This window comes from Molothrus aeneus, chromosome 4 (assembly GCF_037042795.1).
Source record: "Molothrus aeneus isolate 106 chromosome 4, BPBGC_Maene_1.0, whole genome shotgun sequence".
Lineage (NCBI taxonomy): Eukaryota > Metazoa > Chordata > Aves > Passeriformes > Icteridae > Molothrus > Molothrus aeneus.
The window spans coordinates 44,872,730-44,885,392 of NC_089649.1; the positions used below are offsets into that span (position 1 = coordinate 44,872,730).

A 12,663-nucleotide genomic window follows, 5' to 3' on the forward strand; every position below is an offset into this window, starting at 1 on the left:
TTAATGAATGTGACAATGAATGCATGGTCACATTTTGCAGAAGTTCTGATGTAGTTTCTCTCTTTTGGCCATAATCATTTGGATAGAAATTATATAAATATTGGAAGACTATAACACAGTTGCACATTAGGTCCTTTGGCAGAGAAATATGTCTCTATGCTCAAACGTTGTTTAAGAAGTCTCTGCTCTTTCCTACTCCTAGCTGGTCAACCCCATCCACTACTGCAGATCTTCCCTCTTACCTCTGTCAGTTCAATCATTTTAGTTGTCTTAGTTGAGCTGTTGTTTTAAATTCTCTTAATAAACAATCAAAATTCTATTTTTTGCTATTGTCTGTTTACATTCTTGGGTAAGCCAGTTCATTTGAGTGATGGGATGAATGCTTTTCCTTAGCCAAGATGGAAAAAACAAAACTGTATACTGAGAGAAGGTAAACCACTATTTCTTTCATTATTCTTACTTGGTCTGGAAGACTCTGAAAATTCAGTCTTACATTGTTGAAATCACTGCAAAGAGATGTTCAGTATCTGTTTTTAATTATCTTTAAAATTCTGAGGACTTTTCCAATCTTCATTATCATCTCTATAGCACTTTTATTACCTCTTTAAGTATATATTGTCCTTAAAATTCTGAAAAATGGTCATTTGCATCAGTAATCTTTGTTAAAAGGAGTCACTAAGCCACTTCCCTACACCAAATATTTTTTTAAAGTCTATTACTCACAGGAAAGATTTTGTCTGAGGAGGCTTGGTAAAAATAGCTCTAAAATTATAGATCAGCTTGTTTTGCTTGTTTTAGTGCTTAAATGAAGTTAACAAAATCAAACCTGATTATATGAAAAACTAGTAAATTATTTTCATTGCACATTAGAATCAAATAGGAAGACATTGATTTAATTATAATACTAAGAATAGGAATTTTATAAGTTTTAATATTTATTAAAATGTTAATTAGTAGACTGAACAATATCTTAGTTCAATATAAACTAAATTCTTATGAAAAATTTTCTTAATTTTATTTGAATTGCAGGACTGAGTTTAAGGGTTAAATATTTAAGGTCACAGTGGTTTTAAATGTGCATGAATCTCTAGAATCCTAGAAGGCCTGAAAAAATTCAGGGAAGAAAAAATTGTTAGGTGTGTAGGGTCCTCAAGAATTTCTTTTAAAAGTGCACTGTTAATGTATTTTTAAATTTATTGTAAAAATGTTATTTATACAGTTTTAGAGTGCATTTGGACTTTCACATAGTTTTCATATATTTAAACACTTTGACAGTTCTAAACCAAAGACTTTATTCTTTACAGGAACCATTCTATGAGATGTACTAACCAAGTTTAAGTTTTGTTCATTACCTTTGTTCAAAAGTCAGAGCTGAAAACACAAACCAGAACTGTTTTCACTGCCTCTTAGGATAAATGTGAGGAAAAACAAATTAGCATCTCGAGCTTCACTGAAAATAACTAAGGCACACTGGATATATTTTACAGAATAAAGTAAATTTGTAAATTTATAAATTTATAGAATAGTATTATAAGATTACAATGGAAAGTTAAGTATAATGGTTTATACTGACAATTAGTATAAAATTCTGGTACAGAATCACCTGGAACTGTTTGATCTCTACATTTAGGACAGCTTGACTAGCTGACTGAAGTACAACATAAAATATTAAAACTAATGTTGTGCCAACAATGAAAAAAAAAAGCAGAAAGCATTCTCAATTTTTGGTATGCTGTGTGCCCAGCTTTGTGTATGCAGAAGCATGAAAAATAGTCAAACACTAATGCAAGCCAGAATGACATCTTTTTGGCAGTTTACCACTGTTACTGAGGAAATACAACCATTTCTAATTTCTCATATTGCTCAGTGATCTTGAATTTAAAAGGAATTCAGTCTTTGGGACTCTATTGATTCATTCTGCAGGTTGCAGAAGTGCTCCAGATCCATGGCATTTCTAATGTTTTTTCAGTCTAAATGTTATCTGTGAAAAAGTGCAGTCATGAATCTCTATTTGATGTAGTCTTTGTAAGAGAAAAGTTTTCCTCAGTATTTTAAAATCTGCAGTGAAAAATGTTTGGTGTGGAAAAATTACCCAGTTACTGAAACAGAAATATATTCTGAATAGCTACATAGTTGAAGTGAAAGTCAGGTTGTTAATTATATCCTTTGGAAAAGATCTGTGTTACTAAAAGGTGGCAATTATCTCAATGGCAAAGTTGACAATAGTGCAGTTCCCACTGGGAAATAATATGCTTCCTTGAAGGAGCATATGCCACAGCCTTCCCTGAACCATAATCCTTTCTACAGAATTTTATTTCCCCAATTTTGACCTTCAGAATAGGTCCTGTGACTTGTTTTAGTCTGTGATTGGCAAGTCTCAAGGCAAATTTCCTAACAGAAAGGCAATTTATTGAACCAGCAAGATATGTCCTACAATAAGTGTGGGGATGAATATCTCCTTTCCAAAGAGAACAAGTTTTAGAGGAGACGTGAAACAAATTCTGAGCTCACATATTGGCCAACTTTGTGTCATACTAGTATCAAAGCTACTTATTAAACATTTTGCAACGTTAAAGAATATTGAATGGCAAAACCTGAGATAATACTTTTCAAGGTCACATTCTAGATGATGTGTAAGGATTAAGGGTGAATGCATGATATGTAGGAGATATTTGGTGGTTTTAATCTTAAAATAGTCTCTTCTACTTGTTGTTTTCAAGATAATGTAGCATTTTCTATTGATTGTTCATACCCTATAGTGATAGAAAATGCATACTTTGTTAAAAAATAAGCAGTCGGATTAAGATCTTGTTGTGGGCCTGTCTGGAGGATTGGGAAGCAAAGGCTGTTCAGACTTACTTATTAGCTGTTTGTATACTATTCAAAACTTGAGGATGCTGTACCATCCAAAAGGTATGAAACATCTTCATTCCTTTTTATGTCAGCAATGTTTGTTAACAGAGAATTTTATGGTTGTCTTTCAATATGAGAAAACCACACTCTCCTCCCTCAGGTGAGAAGTTACCAGCAGATATAATTTCCCCAGGGAAATTCAGAGCAGCCTTAACCATAGAATCAGGAATGGTACATAGTAAAGAAAGGAGGAGGAAAAGAGTTTTTATAGTCCATTATCACCTAGGGAAGCTTAATGATCAAGAAGAGAAAATGAAAAGAAATCATGAGACAGATCCTTTCTTATGAGAAAATAGGAGACATCAGGGATGCAAGTACCAGTGGTCCTGAAAAGAAGACTGTGACTGTCTGCAGGGAGTACAGAAGGGTGTAAGTAATGGTTCCATAAGTAAAACAGCTAAAAATTAGCTTTTGTTCTTTTACAGCCAGACCACATGGAAAGCTATCTGACTTTTCTAGCTGGACAGTCAAAATTGAATTTTCTCAATAATACCACAGAAGTTGCTTTCATGAAAAAATTGCTGCACAGACAAGTTTGGACTGAATTTCTTGCTTAGAAGCTGATAGAACAGATGCTGACATCTTTGCAATAAGATGCAAAGATTATTGCATCAGAAGATTTCAGTCCTGGCACATACAAGATAATAGAGTTCCAACCCCTGTGCCACGGGCAGGGGCACCTTCCATTAGATCAGGTTGCTCAAAGCCTCATTCAGTTTGGCCTTGGCCACTTCCAGGGCTGGGGTATCTACAACTTCTCTGGGCAACCTGTACCAGTGCTTCACTCATAGTAAAGAATTTCTTCCTACTATGTAGGCTAAAATTACTCTCTCTCAGTTTGAAGCCACTCCCCTTTATTCTATCACTACATACTCCTGTAAGAAATCCCTCTCTCTCTTTCTTGTAGGCTCATTTTGTGTACTGGAAGGCCACAATTAGGTAACCCCAAAGTCACCTCTTCTCTAGGATGAACACCAAATTTTTTAGCCTTTCCTTATAGGAAAGGTGCTTCATCCTTCTTGTCATCTTGGTGGCCCTTCTCTGGACTCACTCCAGCTGCTCCATATCCTTCCTGTGTTGGGGACTCCAGAGTTGGACACAAAGTTCCTTCCAGGTGGGGTGTCACCAGAGCAGAGGGGCAGAATCTCCTCCCTCCCCTGCTGCCCACAGGGCTCTGGATGCAGCCAGGACACGTTTGGCTTCCTGGGCTATGAGTGCCCATGGCTGGGTCATGTCCAGCCTCTCACAGCACCCTCAAGTCCCTCTCAGCAGGGCTGCTCTGGATGTGCTCATCCCCAGCCTCTCTTGATACCTGTAGGTCACACAGACCCAGGTGCAGCACCTTGCACTTGGGTGTGTTAAATTGTGTGAGATTCCCATGGGCCCCCTTTTCAAGCATGTTCAGGTCCCTCTGGATGGCATCCCATCCTCTAGATGTGTCAACCACGCCACTCAGCTTGGGGTCATCTGCAAATTTGCCGAGGCTGCACTCAACCACTTTCTCATCGATGAAGACATTAAAACAGTGTTGGTCCCAATACAGACCCCAAAATGATACAACATATCACTGATATCCCTCAGGAGCTGTTCACCACCAGCCTTTGGATGTGATCATCCAACAAATTCCTTATCAACTCAACAGTCTACCTATCAAATCCATCTTTCTCCAATTTAGAAAGAAAGATGTTTTGAGGGACCGTGTCAAAGGCTTTACAGATTTACAGATAAATGACATTTGTGGCCCCTCCCTTGTTACTCTTGACCCTTGTAATCACTGCATCAGAGAAGGCCACTAGTTTGGTCAAGCAGAACTTTCCCTTGATAAAGCTGTGCTGGTTATATCTCATCACCTCCCTGTTTTCCATGAGCCTTAGCACAGCTTCTAGGAGGATCTGTTCCATGATCTTCCCAGGCACAGATGTGAGTCTGACAGGTCAGTAGTTCTCAGCGTCCTCATTTCTACCCTTTTAAAAAATAGGTACATTTCCCTTTTTACAGTCACCTGTGACTTCACCTGACTGCCTTGACTTTTTGAATATTATTGAGAGTGGTTTGGCAACTACATAAGCCAGTTCCCTCAGGAATTCTCAACCTTCGCCTCATCCATTGTTAGCAGTTTTCCACGTTCTTTATTAGGGGGAGTTAACACCTTCTTTGGCCTTCCTGTTCTGGTTAGAAAATCAGTGAATTATCTGTAATTCCTGTAATTGCCATTCTTACTCATTCCTTTCGATGCCTTGACCAAAGCCTTGTATCTTATGCTAATCATCCACCTAATTGATAGTTCTTGTCTCAATGAAGTGCAATAATGCAGCCTGAAAGCACCTAACAATTGTAATGGGTGTGTGCAGTGGAAGGCCCAGTAAAGTGACAATAATAATTTCCCCTCTGTTCACTAAGGGTTTCAAAGTTCATTTGAGATGTGTTTGCTTCTGGTTATTTAACACAGGAGCAGTAGAGATAACTAGCAATACAGAAAGCTTTGCCGAGGTAATTGGGATCCAGCAGTCAGTGATTGTGCTTGAAGGAAGGCTTATCAGGAAATATAAAGAAAATATAATATTGTAGAAACTACTAGAGCTACATGAAGAAACAAAAAATACAGTTAACTTCTCTGATTTTTTCTGTTAAAGCTGTTGCTAATACTAGTGCTATCACTGTCATATAAGTTGCCACCTATAGAATATTTCTATAAAATAATAGGTTTAATATTCACCTAAATAAACCATTCTAAGGGTTTAATGACTCATTTTGCCTTTTTTGTCTTAAAATTTTATTTAACATATTCATTTTAATGTGCATTAGAGACTTTCTAATACTTTTTGTTTAACAGCAAGTCTTTCTTCTCTGCTTTGAGCTATAAGCTTCATTCCAGATTTCTGCTACAATTTACGTATCTCTAAAATTTTTCTTTGTTTCCTAAACTTTCTTTAGAATTTTTTTATTCTTCTTCAGCTTTAGAATTTGAAAAGATCTGTCAAAGAAATCATAGTGAAATAAAAACTGCTGATGGAAATATTATTTTCATGTAGTCCTTTGCTCTATGTCTGTAAGGCACTACAAAAGAGGAACCCAGAACCTATTGATTTGCTAAAGAGTTCATATTTTTGAGAACTTTTATTTCAGATTTTCCATAGAAATGGATAAATATAATGAAAAAAACTTATTTTGACTATTTCTTTCAATTTTATGAGTTTTTCCATTTATTGCCAAGTAAAAATGATGTATAATTCTTGACATAGATCAAGTGAGCAGGTGTTGACACACTTTCCTCATAAGCATCTCAGAAACAAGAAATCTTGTAAATGGTTTAAAAATATCCAGGTAATCAGATCACTCATTACAGCATATTGAGGGGGTTTTGGTGGTTTTTCTTTTTCTTCTCTCAGCTACTTAATCTAAAATAATTAGAGAAATTCTCACTCAATAAGGAGTGTTGGGAAATAGCTTTCAAAAGCATGAATATACTTTGATTTATATCAATTTTCCTGTAATAGCTTCATCCTCTTCCTGGTGTCAATTGTTGCTATATTTCATGTTGTAGCATTTTAAGTTAAAAACAGCATAGGAAAGACAGTCCTGTTTCACTGTGATGGTACAGTGTGGTCAATACTTGCATACATACAAGAACTGAGAGACTGCTTTCCAAGGCTGAAAATAGAGCAATGAATTGTTGGTTACCATTGAGCATAACTTAAATGACAAAAATCCTTTCAATGAGTTATGCAGCCACACCACAAGAACTTTGACAGGTTTGAAAGGAGTGAAGTACAGTGATTCCACCCTTAATGTTTTTGTTTCGGATTTTGAGACTTACATTGGTTTTCTACATTTGTGTCCATTAAGGCTTTGGGGGCTTTGCAGTTCAGTAATATATAGTTTTACTTTTTGTGTCACACGTTTAATAACTAAGTCGTGAGCTTTAGGCATTTAACAAGCTTCCTCCAAGTACATATGTAGTGCTGCTTTATTTTTAGTTGAGATGTTTATACCTAAATCCCATTTTAAATTTGATGTTTAAATTTGATGTTTAAATCAATTCCACAAAAGCCATGTCTTTTGTGTGCTATTTCAATTTCTACTTCTGTTTTATAAATATGTTTTTCTATGCTTGATTGAATTCCTCCATAATAAAAATTTCATGGTACATTATACAAGGAAGTAAAACAAGTAGGTTATTTCTATCTGGAGGTTATAGCTGTGATCATTGTTCATGTGGCTTCTTGGAACTCTGTGTATAATTCTTGTTGGGTACATCTATGTTACTTTGGTAGGTTTAGCTGAGTTTGGGCTGAGATTTGGTGAGTCAGGATTTGATTTGGTGTGTCAGTCAATATCTGTGATTGCCTTTAGCATATAACATGGCTGATACGGACACAGAGCAAAGGCTGGGAATCAAGAGAACATCCTTTGATGAAAAATAATTATCTAGAAAGTGTGTTTCTTGAAACCTTATCAATAACCTCAACTACCAGCTGGGTTGTTTATTGTTTGTTTCGAACTATTTGCTTGTGCTTTTCCAAACCTCCTTGGTATTTAAATCTCATGTGAAGAAATACAGGCTTTTAATAACATTTGGTCAAAATTTTAAGATATCTGGAATGTTTCCTTAAAGCAGAAGTCCAAATGTGTTTACTGAAAATTTTCAATCAGATTTGTGATTTTAAGTGTAATTAGTAGCAATTAAATTGGGACTTTCAGGTTTGAAAGGACAATTAAACAGGAATAACACTAACATGTCTTGTGAAACTTTATTTTGGGAAAGCAGGAATTAAAAAAATATCTAATATCTATAATAATAATAGATAATATAAAAAATAATAATATCTAATATCTAATATCTATTTTCTATGAAGAAGAAAAAAAAGTATCTCATTAAATTGGACGAAAACTCATGTTAACTCTTCAGCTCAGAATTGCCCAGGAATAACTCGGACAATAGATTATATTCATTTCTCCCTATTCGAAAAACACTTGTGTTGGGGTCCCTGCTGTCCTGACACCTTGGGAAAATTCTTGGGAATCTTTTGAGAATATTCTTGGAAATACTGAATATTGGTAAATATTGGTATAATGGAATATTGGAAATATTCTTAGAAAAAATATCACAGGAATATTCTGATGAAAAATAATTTTCTTTAGTTTGTGTTTTAACAGTTCCAAACTTGTACAAACTTCCAACAGTTTTAATGGAGCCTTCAATTTTTTAAGTACTCAAGAACTCAGCAATTGCTTTAATTTTTAGGTATTTTTCTTTCATATCTTTCCTAATGCATTTTTTTCATGTTTTTTTAGGGCTAGTAATAACCTTAATGATAGAAAGTCTGTCTCTGAGACTTCAAGACCTACAAATGTGAGGTTTTTTAGATCTTCCATCTCTCCCCATTTGCAAGGAACGTTGCTAAAACATGCTGATGCTCTGGTTCTGGGCCATGGATAAGCTCTACAGAATGTTTTTTCCATCCCCTCACATCTTCTTTGCTCTACTTTCTACCCTTCTTGACTGACACTGTGTCTTTCTTACCCTTCTTCTAAACATCTTGCACTGAATTCCTCCAAGATATTCTTCACACTTGTCATCTGTCATTTGCCTTAACTGCAGTTGTCCCTGTAGTTATTGCACATCTACTTATCTGTCCTTTGACTCCCTTGGTCTGCTGCACTGACCAGAGTACTCAGTACTTCCTATTTCTTTCCACTCTCATTTTGTTCCTATGGAGTGGTCAAATAACTCATACATTTTTCATTCTTCTGTTGGGGTCACTGACCAGATGCAGACAATCAACTTGTTCAGTGGCACCTACAGCATGATCTCTAAAGCAACAGACTGTGGTGCTCTGCAGCAGTGAGGAAACATATTCTCTGTATTTCTTAAAGTCTGATAATGGTGAGTTTCTCAGCAAACCAAAGTTTAATACTGATTTCTTTTTTCTGTAAAGGTGCCTTGGTAATGCAATGGTCATTGTGAGTCACTAGTGTATCAGGGCACATTTGAGAACTGTCCTGTAAAAAAAGGTTCTGCCATAATTATTTTGGCTGCCCATACTGGGGGTAGGCTCAAATAAAAGAATATATAGCATTACATCCTCTTACAAACTGCCAGCAGATAGTGTGGCAGATCTCGTCCTACCTGCTTATTACATTACTTTTTACATCTGTGTGACACCAGGTAGGAGTCCAGAGACCTGAAGTGTTACACTTGCCTAAGCACAGAAATCAAATCATAAAAGAGCCACTGCTCACACTATAACAATGTAGACATATCAGTACTGTTCCTGAGTGTCAAAGTTGCTGGTGTTGTCATAATTATCTGTGTTCTGAGCATAATTCGGGAATATATTTAATTATACAGTGTACCATCTTACCTAAAGTAAACCAATGTTTTATTAAACTCACTGGAATTAAATTTCTCCATTTAAAATGTTTCTAATCTAAAAGGTTCATTTTGGAAAGACTCTTCAAATCTGAGCTAATTAGCTGGGATTGCCTATTTGAATACTGTATAAAATGCATGAAATTTTTCCAAAATATGTTAAAAATAACTGAACCAGCTGTGGAAAACTTAAAAAAGAGTTTTTCTATGATTGCTCATGCAAAATATTTTTTTTGTAAAATTATTTTATAAATTATTTTAATCTATCTGTCTTTCATATACCTACAATTACATGCTTATCTAATTCTAAAACCAAAAGTGGATATTTATTACTGAACTGTGATTCTTACTCAAAAAAACCCCAAACCAAACAAACACAAAAAATTAAAAACCAAACCTTTTTTTCTTCAAATGTTTCATTGTATTTAGAACTGGATTAAAATTTCAGAAAGCTTTCTGAAAATATCCCCTAAATTAGTTAGCTTGTTTTTACTTTTATGAATCCTAGCTGTAAACCTGTTTCAGATAATAAGTAACTATTGTAACATTTTAACCTGATTTACCTTTAATCTTGAAGTTGTAATGCTTTGGGGCTTATAGAGGAGAGACAGTAGCAAAATGAACCAGAAGGGTTCAGTTCAGGTGGGGCTGGACTGAAATGGGTCCCTCCAGGGACATTTGGTAGGGCCAGTAAGGGCTGGTAGAGCCCTCATGGCCCTGACAGTATCCTTCTGTAATATTTTAGTTATTAGCATTTTGACATTATTAAAGCTCTATGTAACTGCAAGAATGTTCTTACATTGTTGGGTTTTGTTATCTACAGTATAATTTTTGAATTGGCATCACAAATCATTGTAACCTAAAGTTTGCATCAAGAGAGTGACAGGTCTGGTCATGGAGAGAAAAAAATTATCCAGTGTTTTTATGCTTTATATATGTTTGTATTCCTATGAGTGATATTCACTGCACTTTATACTCATCTTACAGATCAATAATTCCACTTATTTCAGCTAAGTCTTCTCTGATTGTCTAGCTCCTCTGAGTAGACTATTTGTGAATTCCTTGAACCTCTGTCTTAAGGCCCTTCCTGCATAAAATAAAGTGCAGGTAAACAATGTGGATGAAATGCTGGACATCTTAAATTGATAGGAGTTTTGCCACTACATTTTCTTTGGTCCAATATTTAAGATTGCTGCTCTGTATTTATCATCAGAAAATGAGGAATATAGATTTAAATTCTTAACTTCTTCAGCCCTCTTTTTTTCATTTATATAAGACAAGAAAAGAAGAAGAAAGAAGGATTGGCTCACCTAATTTTTCATTATCTTGTATTTTAGAATTTGATATCCAAGATTCTTTTTTCAAAACTAGAACCTGGGAGGCAGATTTTAGCCTGAGGTTTGCGTTAAGTGTTTTTCTATGGTGAGAGGAAAGAAACCTTCAGATCAGACTGTGATCAGTCTTTGTGAGCAGAAGTCTCCAAACCTTTGCTGAACTGGCAAAAATAGGCATGGCTGTATCCTCCCTTGCTAAGGATAAGATTATTCTAACTGAGAAGACTTTTAACCAAGAAGTGACTATACAAAAGTGAAAAGGGCTCCTTAAAAGTCTTTGGCCTTGCAGATGCCTATTAGGACAACTGCTTTTCCCAGAGCAGCAGTTGCCTGGACTAATGATTTTCAAAAGACCATAAGGAAAGCTGAAATCAAGTGGTGAGAAAAAGGTCCTTAACAGCTGCTTTTGTTGCCAGAAGCTCCCTTGATTGCATCACATGTTCATCTCAAACTACTAAAATTGAACCCAATGTCTCACTGATAATTATATCTTTTTATCTGGAAAAATGGACAAGCCAAACAGTCTCTTTCATCTGCCAGAATCTGTGAAGCAGAGGTAATTGGCAGGATGTTAGAGAGGTCATAGCATAGTCCAGTGAGAGATTAAATACACCTGAACTCCTTGAAATTATCTCAGAATCATTTCAGGCTTCCCAGGAAACTGATTATCATTTAAAGTTAATGATCATAGTGAAAACAACTGGGAAGAATGTTTCTTGTAGAAGAAAACTCTGGATAAAAAGGAAAGGTCTGTAAAGCACAGAAAATTTTAGAGAAATTATGCATCATTCAGGTAAAAATAAATCTTTATCTATGTCTCCTTACGTAATTTCCTTCTTATCTAAAAAACTTTCAAGAACAGCAAGAACCAATATATTAAGAGACACACATATGAGGTCTCTTTAATCTTACATGCTTAATCCAGGGATAACCAATAATGGATGCCCAGGGAAGAATCTAAGAATATAACAAGTATATAATAAATTTCCCAAATATCTTCCTAGCCTTTAGTCATTCCTACCTAAGGCACATCCCCAGCTGTTTCTGTCAGATGCCTTCCTGCTGTTGGGTAAACATACATAAGCACGCTGAGAGCTAGCAAACTGCCAGAAGCAGTGCCTTACCCATGGTCTCTCTGCAAGCTTCAGGGAATGAGCTGTGTGCTATCAGGTGATTTCAGGAAGAAAAGTGCCTTTCTGCAGCAGCAGTCACAATCCTATTTTTTTCCTTCTCTCATGCACTCACCCCACTCCAGTGAGAGCATGATTGGTGAGCTTGCACTTTTTTTTTAGGCTGTTTCTCTCGGCTCTCTGTAGAAGCTCTTCTCCTTTCCTGCACATCTGCACTTCCCCTAAAGGAGTGCATCTGGCTCCTCGTTCTTCAAGAAGGAAAATTCAATTCTTTTTGGAATTGTTCATGCTGGCTTTGAACACAGGATAAACTTATACCTATATATGCAAACATTTTTCAAAAGCTCAAACCTAGTTGGATGCTGAAAGCTGGGTAGTCATCCTGCCAACTGACTCCAAAAATGTTAAGATTGTGTTTAACATAAAGTGTTTGTCTCCTTGCTTTATCAGTTTGATCCCTCATAGTACCTGTAAAGTACTCATGGCAGTGGATCAGGGCTCTCTGTTACAATATCTCACCTTCCAGTGCTCTCATTGTTTTCTTTGACAGTAACAATTCTCTTTATCTTCATCTCTTTACCTTTATATCTGTGTTTGTAAGGTTTTAGTAAGTGCAATGCAAATATTATAGATTGTGCAGATTAATGGAATAATACAATATAGTGTTGGTTAGGTAGTTAGAAAAGTGTAGGTTAACAATATATGGGAAAGGCTAGTGAAACAGGTTGGCATTAAGGTTTTTTGTATTTGGAACTTTGTAATATTAACAGGAAATTAAAACCCAAATTAGAGAAATCAAGTTCAAATCTGATTTCTGAAGCAGGGATTGTATGCACAAAGATTTCAAGTTTAAAATAGAACTCTTGGTATTCTTTAATATAAAAATTTGCCTTGTAAAATATTTAATGAAATT

At 35.7% G+C, this 12,663-nt stretch overlaps 1 protein-coding gene across 1 annotated transcript in view; it reads left to right on the plus strand.

The window, feature by feature from the left end:
- Nucleotides 1-12,663, plus strand: part of SGCZ (sarcoglycan zeta) — a 394,222-nt gene that overhangs the window by 318,630 nt on the left and 62,929 nt on the right. The window lies entirely within an intron of this gene.